Below are 14,554 nucleotides of genomic sequence, written 5' to 3' on the forward strand. Positions count from 1 at the left end.
CACCAGTTTGCCATTTCCCTTGAAATCATCCTTGATTTCCATAAGAAAGGTGCCCCAAATTGGTGGAAAATCACAACTCAACCATACGCTGTCCAAAGCATTGAACCGCCTTCACGCGGCAAAACAGAACATGTTGTTGGCCCGCACTGCTGGGTCAAACTGCGCTTCCCAAAAACAGATTGGGTCAAAACTGACAGAAGAAATCTCTAAGCCTGCTTTAAGCCCTACCCACGGGACGGGTTGACAGTCTCGCACAACGCGAGAGCCTCAGTTTCGCCTGTGTAATTTGGGGGCCGATGAAAACTGCATCCGACTAAAATTACAAAAAATTTTTTAGGACTCTAATGATGTTTCAGATGTAACTTTTCTCATCTCTGTTGTTAGGTTGTCACCATCTCTGAGACTCAAAGTGTCAGAAGTCGCCTAAGCTGGTTTTGCAAAATGGAGGTCAAGATTATACTTTCAGGGATCATTTCTATAGTTTTTAACTAGGAAATGTGTTTCAAAAGTGTAGTGTCTCCCAAACTACGATGATGAGCTTTGATACTCTTTACTGAGCGTGAATCGGGTGTGGAGTAGTTGTTTATTTCATATGTTCCACACCATTGATGAACGTTCTGTGTGGCGTTTATGCAGCATAGAAGAAGAGAGTATGATCAGAGTGGTCTTTGAAAATTGTAAATATCAGATTAAAAATCTTGTGAGTAGTTGCGATCGATTGAACATCGGATATGATTCTGTTTGTAATTAATTGTTTAGCTCATAATTGGTGTATATCTGATGAAACTACTTTTTTTTTTTTTTTTTTTACATTTTTGGTGGTGGGTGTCACCATCCTTGAGATTCAGAATGTCAGGATAAGATGTCAGCTGGTTCTATCAACTTAAAGTTGCCATAAAATGCATTGAGAGAATATTTTAATTTGTTCTTTGATGTCTACATAGAAGGTATATGGCATAGGAAAGGGCAAACAATCTCCAGAAACGGTTTTACAGGACCATTTACAACCCTAGGATTTGTCCCTAGAATGAAATGCTCTGTTATTGCCTTTTTTGGAAGCTTCATGAATATTAATGAGCTCTGCTCCAATTGGCTGTTTCACAGAGCTGCTCATCTCTATAGCTGGCACATTGATAAAAAATATATATTTAATTTGGAGCTCTAGCCGCTTTTAATATGTGGTTTGTTGAATCTGCCGTTTTGAATCGCAGACATTTTAGTCTCATTACTGTGATCCATGTGCTCTGTGTAAAGTTATAATGCAGAGGGAGCTCTTCTTACCACACAAGTTCAGCTGCTTCTCGGTGATACTCTGGATCTGTAAATCATTCGCCATCATCAGCGCAGTTATTTCTCCATCATTCACCATCATCAGCACAGTCATCTCTCTGTTTATGTGGTAAGTGATATCTTTTGTACTGCAATGTAACAGGCTAGTGCTAGCATTAAGCTAACCGTGTCCCTTCAGTGGCTTGCCTTGTTTTACTGATGTACTGACGTTACCGATGATTGGGCGATGCAAATGTTGGAGGCGTAACTATTAACGATCCCGGGACTGTTGCGTAACAGTCGGTGTTATGTTGGAATTGACATATAAATCTAGTGTTCTCAAAAGACCACCGAAAAATAGAAGATTTATCCTTATCCTTATATAGATTTATCCTTGATTTCCATAAGAAAGGTGCCCCAAATTGGTGGAAAATCACATCTCAACCATACGCTGTCCAAAGCATTGAACCGCCTTCACGCGGCAAGACAGAACATGTTGTTGGCCTGCACTGCTGGGTCAAACTGCGCTTCCCAAAAACACATTGGGTCAAAACTGACAGAAGAAAACTCTAAGCCTGCTCTAAGCCCTACCCACGGGACGGCTCGACAGTCTCGCACAACGCGAGAGCCTCCGTTTCGCCTGTGTCATTTGGGAGCCGATGAAAACTGCCTCCGACCCGGTGAAGGAAGCCACAACCAGCCCGGCTAGCTCAGTCGGTAGAGCATGAGACTCTTAATCTCAGGGTCGTGGGTTCGAGCCCCACGTTGGGCGCCTCTGTTGGCTCTCTTTCTTCCCAACAGGGTGGCGGGCTCCAGCGTGCCCATTCGCCGCACAGGCTAAGTGGATTTTGCGAGCTCCGGAAACATCTTTCAAAACAGCCTGTTAGTACGTGCGATTCTTATCCCTAACCCTAACCCTTGCTTTTACAACCGTGATCCGGCGGCAGCAGACACACAACGGCTGTCTCTGTGGCGCAATCGGTTAGCGCGTTCGGCTGTTAACCGAAAGGTTGGTGGTTCGAGCCCACCCAGGGACGTGTGAAATGCCGGTGTTTTGCACGCACGCGCGTCAGGTGTCCACTAACGCCTATGCCGTTCTTAGGGTTGCGAGGCACAGCTTTCTCAGGGCGTTTATCCTGTGCACCTTCAATAAGCTGGCTTGTTTTAAAAGAAGTCAGCGGCGGGTGTTTGATGAACATTTTCACCAGCTCGAGTTTGCTGTGGCATGTGGATTCATTCTTTACTGATGATTTGTCTCTAGGGCTCATCTAGTTGACATGGTATCCGCTGACATTCGGCTGAAGGTGCTGATCCACCATCTGCTCTTGGTACGGACTGGATCCGGGGGACTGCAGTGACCATCTGATCGGAATACAGAATGGATCTGGCGGCTACGGTGACCTCAGAATAAGAAGAAACAGACTAATATTAATGTAGATGCAAAAGTTCCATGTTGCCACAGTGTCAGATTGGAGAGGATCTGGTTTTCACAGTCTTGCGTCGATGGCCGTCTAGGTGAAGAGGTCTTCACTGATGATCTGTCTCTGGGGCTCATCCAGCTTGCTACCACCTTGTCGGTTCACATCCACGTAGGTGCACGAAAAGGTCACGACCGTCACCGGTATTCTATCGCAGAGGCAGTGTTGTAGCTTGTGTGGTTTATCTGAGGTGTGATCATTGCTGGTTGAAAACTTTCCCCGATATCCCATCGGGATGATTTGAAATACAGTCAGCTTCGACAGTTTTTGCCGGTCTCTCTGGACGCTTCTTGAAAAAGACAGTTTTGCTTCGTTTTGTTTCCTTTTGTTGGAGTGGCTGGTTGTTGGTCCTCGTCAAAGAGGTGTCTACAGATCATAGCGTGCCGGAGCCAGAAGATTTGTTGTTTTGTCAATATGCTCTCAAGACTTCGCTGCAGGTATCATTAAAGTACAGCACAATTACAGCTCACCGCTACCCATCGTAAACAGGTTGGGCCTGTCTGTTCCGGTGGGCTCTCAGTGGTGCTAAATCATCAAATGAAGAGGATGGGATTCAAACCCACACAAACCAAGGTGTGCCCAGCACAACGGATTAGCCTTGCATCGCCTTAACCACTCGACCACCTCGTCACTTTCCGTGGTCCTTTTATTTAACACTCCCGATTCAGACCATCAGCTCATTAGTAGAGCACTCAGTGAACTGAACTGAGTGTGTCAGATAAGGAGGACACTCAAAAAGTGCAGAGTGGGGTCCCCAGGACTACTGCTAACGGAGCCGAACGACGAGGATGGGATTCGAACCCACGCGTGCAGAGCACAATGGATTAGCAGTCCATCGCCTTAACCACTCGGCCACCTCGTCATTTTACGTGGCATGTTTTATTTAGCACTCCTGATTCAGATCATCATTTCATTAGTAGAGAACTCTAAGAACTGAACTGAGTGTGTTAGATAAGGAGGACACACAAAAAGTTTAGCATGGGGTCCCCAGGACCTGGATTAAGGTCCAGTGCTGAAGGAACCGAACGACAAGAATGGGATTCCAACCATTGCACAGAGCACAATGGATTAGCAGTCCATCGCTTTAACCACTCGGCCACCCCGTCCCCTTGCTGACCGAGACAGGCCATGCTGCGGACCTTTTCAGCTGCTGCTGCCGTGCTTTCAGCAGGCTGTTTTGAGCACAGAGGGAATAGTGAATGAGCCGTCTTTTACACACCTCTAATCTGTTCCGTGGAAACACGGTGCAGCAACCCGTGCCAGGAGACTGTTTGTGCGTCATGTTTAAAGCTTGCTGCCACCTTGTCGGTTCACATCCACGTAGGTGCACGAAAAGGTCACGACCGTCGCTGGCATTCTTTAGCAGAGGCAATATTGTAGCCTATGAGGTTTATCCGAGGCGCGATCATTGCTGGTTGAAAACTTTACCCAATACCCCGCCAGGATGACTTGAAATACAGTTAGCTTTGGCAATTTTTGCTAGCCTCTCTGGAGGCTTAGAGTTTTGTTGAGAAATATAGCCTTGTTTCGTTTAGGTTTTTTTTTCCTCGCCAAAAAGCTGTCTACTGATGATAGAGCGCCAGAGCCAGAAGGCTTGTTGTTTTGTCAATATGTTCTCAAGACAGGTATCGTTAAACTGCAGCGCAATTACAGATCACCGTTACCCATCGTAAACAGGTTGGTCCTGTCTGGTCCGGTGGGCTCTCAGTGGCGCTATAGCTTCCAATGCGTGTCGAGCACAATGTATTAGCCTTCCACCGCCTTAACCACTGGACCACCTCGTCATCTTGCGGGGTTTCTTTATTTAACACTCCTGATTCATGTGCATGTGGATGCATTCTTCGTCTTTTCTTTCAGCCGCCGAGGGCCTGTTTTCCACTGAGGCCCTGCGCCAAACTCCCTATGAGACACAATCGAACGTTAGTAGTAACCTCCGATTACGGCCGAATGTGGATTCTGCTCGGACGACGGGGCACCGGTACATCCTTTGTAGCTTTAGCTTATTAGCCAAACGCTACACCAGTTTGCCATTTCCCTTGAAATCATCCTTGATTTCCATAAGAAAGGTGCCCCAAATTGGTGGAAAATCACAACTCAACCATACGCTGTCCAAAGCATTGAACCGCCTTCACGCGGCAAAACAGAACATGTTGTTGGCCCGCACTGCTGGGTCAAACTGCGCTTCCCAAAAACAGATTGGGTCAAAACTGACAGAAGAAATCTCTAAGCCTGCTTTAAGCCCTACCCACGGGACGGGTTGACAGTCTCGCACAACGCGAGAGCCTCAGTTTCGCCTGTGTAATTTGGGGGCCGATGAAAACTGCATCCGACTAAAATTACAAAAAATTTTTTAGGACTCTAATGATGTTTCAGATGTAACTTTTCTCATCTCTGTTGTTAGGTTGTCACCATCTCTGAGACTCAAAGTGTCAGAAGTCGCCTAAGCTGGTTTTGCAAAATGGAGGTCAAGATTATACTTTCAGGGATCATTTCTATAGTTTTTAACTAGGAAATGTGTTTCAAAAGTGTAGTGTCTCCCAAACTACGATGATGAGCTTTGATACTCTTTACTGAGCGTGAATCGGGTGTGGAGTAGTTGTTTATTTCATATGTTCCACACCATTGATGAACGTTCTGTGTGGCGTTTATGCAGCATAGAAGAAGAGAGTATGATCAGAGTGGTCTTTGAAAATTGTAAATATCAGATTAAAAATCTTGTGAGTAGTTGCGATCGATTGAACATCGGATATGATTCTGTTTGTAATTAATTGTTTAGCTCATAATTGGTGTATATCTGATGAAACTACTTTTTTTTTTTTTTTTTTTTTTTTTTTTACATTTTTGGTGGTGGGTGTCACCATCCTTGAGATTCAGAATGTCAGGATAAGATGTCAGCTGGTTCTATCAACTTAAAGTTGCCATAAAATGCATTGAGAGAATATTTTAATTTGTTCTTTGATATCCACATAGAAGGTATATGGCATAGGAAAGGGCAAACAATCTCCAGAAACGGTTTTACAGGACCATTTACAACCCTAGGATTTGTCCCTAGAATGAAATGCTCTGTTATTGCCTTTTTTGGAAGCTTCATGAATATTAATGAGCTCTTCTCCAATTGGCTGTTTCACAGAGCTGCTCATCTCTATAGCTGGCACATTGATAAAAAATATATATTTAATTAGGAGCTCTAGCCGCTTTTAATATGTGGTTTGTTGAATCTGCCGTTTTGAATCGCAGACATTTTAGTCTCATTACTGTGATCCATGTGCTCTGTGTAAAGTTATAATGCAGAGGGAGCTCTTCTTACCACACAAGTTCAGCTGCTTCTCGGTGATACTCTGGATCTGTAAATCATTCGCCATCATCAGCGCAGTTATTTCTCCATCATTCACCATCATCAGCACAGTCATCTCTCTGTTTATGTGGTAAGTGATATCTTTTGTACTGCAATGTAACAGGCTAGTGCTAGCATTAAGCTAACCGTGTCCCTTCAGTGGCTTGCCTTGTTTTACTGATGTACTGACGTTACCGATGATTGGGCGATGCAAATGTTGGAGGCGTAACTATTAACGATCCCGGGACTGTTGCGTAACAGTCGGTGTTATGTTGGAATTGACATATAAATCTAGTGTTCTCAAAAGACCACCGAAAAATAGAAGATTTATCCTTATCCTTATATAGATTTATCCTTGATTTCCATAAGAAAGGTGCCCCAAATTGGTAGAAAATCACATCTCAACCATACGCTGTCCAAAGCATTGAACCGCCTTCACGCGGCAAGACAGAACATGTTGTTGGCCTGCACTGCTGGGTCAAACTGCGCTTCCCAAAAACACATTGGGTCAAAACTGACAGAAGAAAACTCTAAGCCTGCTCTAAGCCCTACCCACGGGACGGCTCGACAGTCTCGCACAACGCGAGAGCCTCCGTTTCGCCTGTGTCATTTGGGAGCCGATGAAAACTGCCTCCGACCCGGTGAAGGAAGCCACAACCAGCCCGGCTAGCTCAGTCGGTAGAGCATGAGACTCTTAATCTCAGGGTCGTGGGTTCGAGCCCCACGTTGGGCACCTCTGTTGGCTCTCTTTCTTCCCAACAGGGTGGCGGGCTCCAGCGTGCCCATTCGCCGCACAGGCTAAGTGGATTTTGCGAGCTCCGGAAACATCTTTCAAAACAGCCTGTTAGTACGTGCGATTCTAATCCCTAACCCTAACCCTTGCTTTTACAACCGTGATCCGGCGGCAGCAGACACACAACGGCTGTCTCTGTGGCGCAATCGGTTAGCGCGTTCGGCTGTTAACCGAAAGGTTGGTGGTTCGAGCCCACCCAGGGACGTGTGAAATGCCGGTGTTTTGCACGCACGCGCGTCAGGTGTCCACTAACGCCTATGCCGTTCTTAGGGTTGCGAGGCACAGCTTTCTCAGGGCGTTTATCCTGTGCACCTTCAATAAGCTGGCTTGTTTTAAAAGAAGTCAGCGGCGGGTGTTTGATGAACATTTTCACCAGCTCGAGTTTGCTGTGGCATGTGGATTCATTCTTTACTGATGATTTGTCTCTAGGGCTCATCTAGTTGACATGGTATCCGCTGACATTCGGCTGAAGGTGCTGATCCACCATCTGCTCTTGGTACGGACTGGATCCGGGGGACTGCAGTGACCATCTGATCGGAATACAGAATGGATCTGGCGGCTACGGTGACCTCAGAATAAGAAGAAACAGACTAATATTAATGTAGATGCAAAAGTTCCATGTTGCCACAGTGTCAGATTGGAGAGGATCTGGTTTTCACAGTCTTGCGTCGATGGCCGTCTAGGTGAAGAGGTCTTCACTGATGATCTGTCTCTGGGGCTCATCCAGCTTGCTACCACCTTGTCGGTTCACATCCACGTAGGTGCACGAAAAGGTCACGACCGTCACCGGTATTCTATCGCAGAGGCAGTGTTGTAGCTTGTGTGGTTTATCTGAGGTGTGATCATTGCTGGTTGAAAACTTTCCCCGATATCCCATCGGGATGATTTGAAATACAGTCAGCTTCGACAGTTTTTGCCGGTCTCTCTGGACGCTTCTTGAAAAAGACAGTTTTGCTTCGTTTTGTTTCCTTTTGTTGGAGTGGCTGGTTGTTGGTCCTCGTCAAAGAGGTGTCTACAGATCATAGCGTGCCGGAGCCAGAAGATTTGTTGTTTTGTCAATATGCTCTCAAGACTTCGCTGCAGGTATCATTAAAGTACAGCACAATTACAGCTCACCGCTACCCATCGTAAACAAGTTGGGCCTGTCTGTTCCGGTGGGCTCTCAGTGGTGCTAAATCATCAAATGAAGAGGATGGGATTCAAACCCACACAAACCAAGGTGTGCCCAGCACAACGGATTAGCCTTGCATCGCCTTAACCACTCGACCACCTCGTCACTTTCCGTGGTCCTTTTATTTAACACTCCCGATTCAGACCATCAGCTCATTAGTAGAGCACTCAGTGAACTGAACTGAGTGTGTCAGATAAGGAGGACACTCAAAAAGTGCAGAGTGGGGTCCCCAGGACTACTGCTAACGGAGCCAAACGACGAGGATGGGATTCGAACCCACGCGTGCAGAGCACAATGGATTAGCAGTCCATCGCCTTAACCACTCGGCCACCTCGTCATTTTACGTGGCATTTTTTATTTAGCACTCCTGATTCAGATCATCAGTTCATTAGTAGAGAACTCTAAGAACTGAACTGAGTGTGTTAGATAAGGAGGACACACAAAAAGTTTAGCATGGGGTCCCCAGGACCTGGATTAAGGTCCAGTGCTGAAGGAACCGAACGACAAGAATGGGATTCCAACCATTGCACAGAGCACAATGGATTAGCAGTCCATCGCTTTAACCACTCGGCCACCCCGTCCCCTTGCTGACCGAGACAGGCCATGCTGCGGACCTTTTCAGCTGCTGCTGCCGTGCTTTCAGCAGGCTGTTTTGAGCACAGAGGGAATAGTGAATGAGCCGTCTTTTACACACCTCTAATCTGTTCCGTGGAAACACGGTGCAGCAACCCGTGCCAGGAGACTGTTTGTGCGTCATGTTTAAAGCTTGCTGCCACCTTGTCGGTTCACATCCACGTAGGTGCACGAAAAGGTCACGACCGTCGCTGGCATTCTTTCGCAGAGGCAATATTGTAGCCTATGAGGTTTATCCGAGGCGCGATCATTGCTGGTTGAAAACTTTACCCAATACCCCGCCAGGATGACTTGAAATACAGTTAGCTTTGGCAATTTTTGCTAGCCTCTCTGGAGGCTTAGAGTTTTGTTGAGAAATATAGCCTTGTTTCGTTTAGGTTTTTTTTTCCTCGCCAAAAAGCTGTCTACTGATGATAGAGCGCCAGAGCCAGAAGGCTTGTTGTTTTGTCAATATGTTCTCAAGACAGGTATCGTTAAACTGCAGCGCAATTACAGATCACCGTTACCCATCGTAAACAGGTTGGTCCTGTCTGGTCCGGTGGGCTCTCAGTGGCGCTAAAGCTTCCAATGCGTGTCGAGCACAATGTATTAGCCTTCCACCGCCTTAACCACTGGACCACCTCGTCATCTTGCGGGGTTTCTTTATTTAACACTCCTGATTCATGTGCATGTGGATGCATTCTTCGTCTTTTCTTTCAGCCGCCGAGGGCCTGTTTTCCACTGAGGCCCTGCGCCAAACTCCCTATGAGACACAATCGAACGTTAGTAGTAACCTCCGATTACGGCCGAATGTGGATTCTGCTCGGACGACGGGGCACCGGTACATCCTTTGTAGCTTTAGCTTATTAGCCAAACGCTACACCAGTTTGCCTTTTCCCTTGAAATCATCCTTGATTTCCATAAGAAAGGTGCCCCAAATTGGTGGAAAATCACAACTCAACCATACGCTGTCCAAAGCATTGAACCGCCTTCACGCGGCAAAACAGAACATGTTGTTGGCCCGCACTGCTGGGTCAAACTGCGCTTCCCAAAAACAGATTGGGTCAAAACTGACAGAAGAAATCTCTAAGCCTGCTTTAAGCCCTACCCACGGGACGGGTTGACAGTCTCGCACAACGCGAGAGCCTCAGTTTCGCCTGTGTAATTTGGGGGCCGATGAAAACTGCATCCGACTAAAATTACAAAAAATTTTTTAGGACTCTAATGATGTTTCAGATGTAACTTTTCTCATCTCTGTTGTTAGGTTGTCACCATCTCTGAGACTCAAAGTGTCAGAAGTCGCCTAAGCTGGTTTTGCAAAATGGAGGTCAAGATTATACTTTCAGGGATCATTTCTATAGTTTTTAACTAGGAAATGTGTTTCAAAAGTGTAGTGTCTCCCAAACTACGATGATGAGCTTTGATACTCTTTACTGAGCGTGAATCGGGTGTGGAGTAGTTGTTTATTTCATATGTTCCACACCATTGATGAACGTTCTGTGTGGCGTTTATGCAGCATAGAAGAAGAGAGTATGATCAGAGTGGTCTTTGAAAATTGTAAATATCAGATTAAAAATCTTGTGAGTAGTTGCGATCGATTGAACATCGGATATGATTCTGTTTGTAATTAATTGTTTAGCTCATAATTGGTGTATATCTGATGAAACTACTTTTTTTTTTTTTTTTTTTTTTTTTTTTTACATTTTTGGTGGTGGGTGTCACCATCCTTGAGATTCAGAATGTCAGGATAAGATGTCAGCTGGTTCTATCAACTTAAAGTTGCCATAAAATGCATTGAGAGAATATTTTAATTTGTTCTTTGATATCCACATAGAAGGTATATGGCATAGGAAAGGGCAAACAATCTCCAGAAACGGTTTTACAGGACCATTTACAACCCTAGGATTTGTCCCTAGAATGAAATGCTCTGTTATTGCCTTTTTTGGAAGCTTCATGAATATTAATGAGCTCTTCTCCAATTGGCTGTTTCACAGAGCTGCTCATCTCTATAGCTGGCACATTGATAAAAAATATATATTTAATTAGGAGCTCTAGCCGCTTTTAATATGTGGTTTGTTGAATCTGCCGTTTTGAATCGCAGACATTTTAGTCTCATTACTGTGATCCATGTGCTCTGTGTAAAGTTATAATGCAGAGGGAGCTCTTCTTACCACACAAGTTCAGCTGCTTCTCGGTGATACTCTGGATCTGTAAATCATTCGCCATCATCAGCGCAGTTATTTCTCCATCATTCACCATCATCAGCACAGTCATCTCTCTGTTTATGTGGTAAGTGATATCTTTTGTACTGCAATGTAACAGGCTAGTGCTAGCATTAAGCTAACCGTGTCCCTTCAGTGGCTTGCCTTGTTTTACTGATGTACTGACGTTACCGATGATTGGGCGATGCAAATGTTGGAGGCGTAACTATTAACGATCCCGGGACTGTTGCGTAACAGTCGGTGTTATGTTGGAATTGACATATAAATCTAGTGTTCTCAAAAGACCACCGAAAAATAGAAGATTTATCCTTATCCTTATATAGATTTATCCTTGATTTCCATAAGAAAGGTGCCCCAAATTGGTGGAAAATCACATCTCAACCATACGCTGTCCAAAGCATTGAACCGCCTTCACGCGGCAAGACAGAACATGTTGTTGGCCTGCACTGCTGGGTCAAACTGCGCTTCCCAAAAACACATTGGGTCAAAACTGACAGAAGAAAACTCTAAGCCTGCTCTAAGCCCTACCCACGGGACGGCTCGACAGTCTCGCACAACGCGAGAGCCTCCGTTTCGCCTGTGTCATTTGGGAGCCGATGAAAACTGCCTCCGACCCGGTGAAGGAAGCCACAACCAGCCCGGCTAGCTCAGTCGGTAGAGCATGAGACTCTTAATCTCAGGGTCGTGGGTTCGAGCCCCACGTTGGGCACCTCTGTTGGCTCTCTTTCTTCCCAACAGGGTGGCGGGCTCCAGCGTGCCCATTCGCCGCACAGGCTAAGTGGATTTTGCGAGCTCCGGAAACATCTTTCAAAACAGCCTGTTAGTACGTGCGATTCTAATCCCTAACCCTAACCCTTGCTTTTACAACCGTGATCCGGCGGCAGCAGACACACAACGGCTGTCTCTGTGGCGCAATCGGTTAGCGCGTTCGGCTGTTAACCGAAAGGTTGGTGGTTCGAGCCCACCCAGGGACGTGTGAAATGCCGGTGTTTTGCACGCACGCGCGTCAGGTGTCCACTAACGCCTATGCCGTTCTTAGGGTTGCGAGGCACAGCTTTCTCAGGGCGTTTATCCTGTGCACCTTCAATAAGCTGGCTTGTTTTAAAAGAAGTCAGCGGCGGGTGTTTGATGAACATTTTCACCAGCTCGAGTTTGCTGTGGCATGTGGATTCATTCTTTACTGATGATTTGTCTCTAGGGCTCATCTAGTTGACATGGTATCCGCTGACATTCGGCTGAAGGTGCTGATCCACCATCTGCTCTTGGTACGGACTGGATCCGGGGGACTGCAGTGACCATCTGATCGGAATACAGAATGGATCTGGCGGCTACGGTGACCTCAGAATAAGAAGAAACAGACTAATATTAATGTAGATGCAAAAGTTCCATGTTGCCACAGTGTCAGATTGGAGAGGATCTGGTTTTCACAGTCTTGCGTCGATGGCCGTCTAGGTGAAGAGGTCTTCACTGATGATCTGTCTCTGGGGCTCATCCAGCTTGCTACCACCTTGTCGGTTCACATCCACGTAGGTGCACGAAAAGGTCACGACCGTCACCGGTATTCTATCGCAGAGGCAGTGTTGTAGCTTGTGTGGTTTATCTGAGGTGTGATCATTGCTGGTTGAAAACTTTCCCCGATATCCCATCGGGATGATTTGAAATACAGTCAGCTTCGACAGTTTTTGCCGGTCTCTCTGGACGCTTCTTGAAAAAGACAGTTTTGCTTCGTTTTGTTTCCTTTTGTTGGAGTGGCTGGTTGTTGGTCCTCGTCAAAGAGGTGTCTACAGATCATAGCGTGCCGGAGCCAGAAGATTTGTTGTTTTGTCAATATGCTCTCAAGACTTCGCTGCAGGTATCATTAAAGTACAGCACAATTACAGCTCACCGCTACCCATCGTAAACAGGTTGGGCCTGTCTGTTCCGGTGGGCTCTCAGTGGTGCTAAATCATCAAATGAAGAGGATGGGATTCAAACCCACACAAACCAAGGTGTGCCCAGCACAACGGATTAGCCTTGCATCGCCTTAACCACTCGACCACCTCGTCACTTTCCGTGGTCCTTTTATTTAACACTCCCGATTCAGACCATCAGCTCATTAGTAGAGCACTCAGTGAACTGAACTGAGTGTGTCAGATAAGGAGGACACTCAAAAAGTGCAGAGTGGGGTCCCCAGGACTACTGCTAACGGAGCCGAACGACGAGGATGGGATTCGAACCCACGCGTGCAGAGCACAATGGATTAGCAGTCCATCGCCTTAACCACTCGGCCACCTCGTCATTTTACGTGGCATGTTTTATTTAGCACTCCTGATTCAGATCATCATTTCATTAGTAGAGAACTCTAAGAACTGAACTGAGTGTGTTAGATAAGGAGGACACACAAAAAGTTTAGCATGGGGTCCCCAGGACCTGGATTAAGGTCCAGTGCTGAAGGAACCGAACGACAAGAATGGGATTCCAACCATTGCACAGAGCACAATGGATTAGCAGTCCATCGCTTTAACCACTCGGCCACCCCGTCCCCTTGCTGACCGAGACAGGCCATGCTGCGGACCTTTTCAGCTGCTGCTGCCGTGCTTTCAGCAGGCTGTTTTGAGCACAGAGGGAATAGTGAATGAGCCGTCTTTTACACACCTCTAATCTGTTCCGTGGAAACACGGTGCAGCAACCCGTGCCAGGAGACTGTTTGTGCGTCATGTTTAAAGCTTGCTGCCACCTTGTCGGTTCACATCCACGTAGGTGCACGAAAAGGTCACGACCGTCGCTGGCATTCTTTAGCAGAGGCAATATTGTAGCCTATGAGGTTTATCCGAGGCGCGATCATTGCTGGTTGAAAACTTTACCCAATACCCCGCCAGGATGACTTGAAATACAGTTAGCTTTGGCAATTTTTGCTAGCCTCTCTGGAGGCTTAGAGTTTTGTTGAGAAATATAGCCTTGTTTCGTTTAGGTTTTTTTTTCCTCGCCAAAAAGCTGTCTACTGATGATAGAGCGCCAGAGCCAGAAGGCTTGTTGTTTTGTCAATATGTTCTCAAGACAGGTATCGTTAAACTGCAGTGCAATTACAGATCACCGTTACCCATCGTAAACAGGTTGGTCCTGTCTGGTCCGGTGGGCTCTCAGTGGCGCTATAGCTTCCAATGCGTGTCGAGCACAATGTATTAGCCTTCCACCGCCTTAACCACTGGACCACCTCGTCATCTTGCGGGGTTTCTTTATTTAACACTCCTGATTCATGTGCATGTGGATGCATTCTTCGTCTTTTCTTTCAGCCGCCGAGGGCCTGTTTTCCACTGAGGCCCTGCGCCAAACTCCCTATGAGACACAATCGAACGTTAGTAGTAACCTCCGATTACGGCCGAATGTGGATTCTGCTCGGACGACGGGGCACCGGTACATCCTTTGTAGCTTTAGCTTATTAGCCAAACGCTACACCAGTTTGCCATTTCCCTTGAAATCATCCTTGATTTCCATAAGAAAGGTGCCCCAAATTGGTGGAAAATCACAACTCAACCATACGCTGTCCAAAGCATTGAACCGCCTTCACGCGGCAAAACAGAACATGTTGTTGGCCCGCACTGCTGGGTCAAACTGCGCTTCCCAAAAACAGATTGGGTCAAAACTGACAGAAGAAATCTCTAAGCCTGCTTTAAGCCCTACCCACGGGACGGGTTG

General features: G+C 46.4%; 18 non-coding genes across 18 annotated transcripts; 15 read left to right on the plus strand and 3 right to left on the minus strand.

Moving 5' to 3' along the window:
• Positions 1–450: 450 nt before the first annotated feature.
• Positions 451–666, plus strand: LOC141348317 (small nucleolar RNA U3). The gene has a single exon (XR_012357477.1). It is a non-coding gene; the product is annotated as a small nucleolar RNA U3 (small nucleolar RNA).
• A 1,302-nt stretch (positions 667–1,968) lies between these two features.
• Positions 1,969–2,041, plus strand: trnak-cuu (transfer RNA lysine (anticodon CUU)). Its single transcript has one exon. It is a non-coding gene; the product is annotated as a tRNA-Lys (tRNA).
• A 191-nt stretch (positions 2,042–2,232) lies between these two features.
• Positions 2,233–2,306, plus strand: trnan-guu (transfer RNA asparagine (anticodon GUU)). Its single transcript has one exon. It is a non-coding gene; the product is annotated as a tRNA-Asn (tRNA).
• A 586-nt stretch (positions 2,307–2,892) lies between these two features.
• Positions 2,893–3,032, plus strand: LOC141285614 (U4 spliceosomal RNA). Its single transcript, XR_012338743.1, has one exon. It is a non-coding gene; the product is annotated as a U4 spliceosomal RNA (small nuclear RNA).
• Positions 3,033–3,527: 495 nt separating this feature from the next.
• trnas-gcu (transfer RNA serine (anticodon GCU)) lies at positions 3,528–3,609 on the minus strand. The gene has a single exon. It is a non-coding gene; the product is annotated as a tRNA-Ser (tRNA).
• A 492-nt stretch (positions 3,610–4,101) lies between these two features.
• On the plus strand, positions 4,102–4,242 carry LOC141284470 (U4 spliceosomal RNA). The gene has a single exon (XR_012338428.1). It is a non-coding gene; the product is annotated as a U4 spliceosomal RNA (small nuclear RNA).
• Positions 4,243–5,214: 972 nt separating this feature from the next.
• LOC141348328 (small nucleolar RNA U3) lies at positions 5,215–5,430 on the plus strand. The gene has a single exon (XR_012357478.1). It is a non-coding gene; the product is annotated as a small nucleolar RNA U3 (small nucleolar RNA).
• A 1,311-nt stretch (positions 5,431–6,741) lies between these two features.
• Positions 6,742–6,814, plus strand: trnak-cuu (transfer RNA lysine (anticodon CUU)). The gene has a single exon. It is a non-coding gene; the product is annotated as a tRNA-Lys (tRNA).
• Positions 6,815–7,005: 191 nt separating this feature from the next.
• On the plus strand, positions 7,006–7,079 carry trnan-guu (transfer RNA asparagine (anticodon GUU)). Its single transcript has one exon. It is a non-coding gene; the product is annotated as a tRNA-Asn (tRNA).
• A 586-nt stretch (positions 7,080–7,665) lies between these two features.
• On the plus strand, positions 7,666–7,805 carry LOC141285625 (U4 spliceosomal RNA). Its single transcript, XR_012338754.1, has one exon. It is a non-coding gene; the product is annotated as a U4 spliceosomal RNA (small nuclear RNA).
• Positions 7,806–8,300: 495 nt separating this feature from the next.
• Positions 8,301–8,382, minus strand: trnas-gcu (transfer RNA serine (anticodon GCU)). Its single transcript has one exon. It is a non-coding gene; the product is annotated as a tRNA-Ser (tRNA).
• Positions 8,383–8,874: 492 nt separating this feature from the next.
• Positions 8,875–9,015, plus strand: LOC141284247 (U4 spliceosomal RNA). The gene has a single exon (XR_012338390.1). It is a non-coding gene; the product is annotated as a U4 spliceosomal RNA (small nuclear RNA).
• A 972-nt stretch (positions 9,016–9,987) lies between these two features.
• LOC141348339 (small nucleolar RNA U3) lies at positions 9,988–10,203 on the plus strand. The gene has a single exon (XR_012357479.1). It is a non-coding gene; the product is annotated as a small nucleolar RNA U3 (small nucleolar RNA).
• Positions 10,204–11,515: 1,312 nt separating this feature from the next.
• trnak-cuu (transfer RNA lysine (anticodon CUU)) lies at positions 11,516–11,588 on the plus strand. Its single transcript has one exon. It is a non-coding gene; the product is annotated as a tRNA-Lys (tRNA).
• Positions 11,589–11,779: 191 nt separating this feature from the next.
• On the plus strand, positions 11,780–11,853 carry trnan-guu (transfer RNA asparagine (anticodon GUU)). The gene has a single exon. It is a non-coding gene; the product is annotated as a tRNA-Asn (tRNA).
• Positions 11,854–12,439: 586 nt separating this feature from the next.
• On the plus strand, positions 12,440–12,579 carry LOC141285636 (U4 spliceosomal RNA). The gene has a single exon (XR_012338765.1). It is a non-coding gene; the product is annotated as a U4 spliceosomal RNA (small nuclear RNA).
• Positions 12,580–13,074: 495 nt separating this feature from the next.
• trnas-gcu (transfer RNA serine (anticodon GCU)) lies at positions 13,075–13,156 on the minus strand. Its single transcript has one exon. It is a non-coding gene; the product is annotated as a tRNA-Ser (tRNA).
• A 492-nt stretch (positions 13,157–13,648) lies between these two features.
• On the plus strand, positions 13,649–13,789 carry LOC141284477 (U4 spliceosomal RNA). Its single transcript, XR_012338429.1, has one exon. It is a non-coding gene; the product is annotated as a U4 spliceosomal RNA (small nuclear RNA).
• Positions 13,790–14,554: the final 765 nt, after the last annotated feature.

Source organism: Garra rufa, chromosome 1, assembly GCF_049309525.1.
Source record: "Garra rufa chromosome 1, GarRuf1.0, whole genome shotgun sequence".
Classification (NCBI taxonomy): domain Eukaryota; kingdom Metazoa; phylum Chordata; class Actinopteri; order Cypriniformes; family Cyprinidae; genus Garra; species Garra rufa.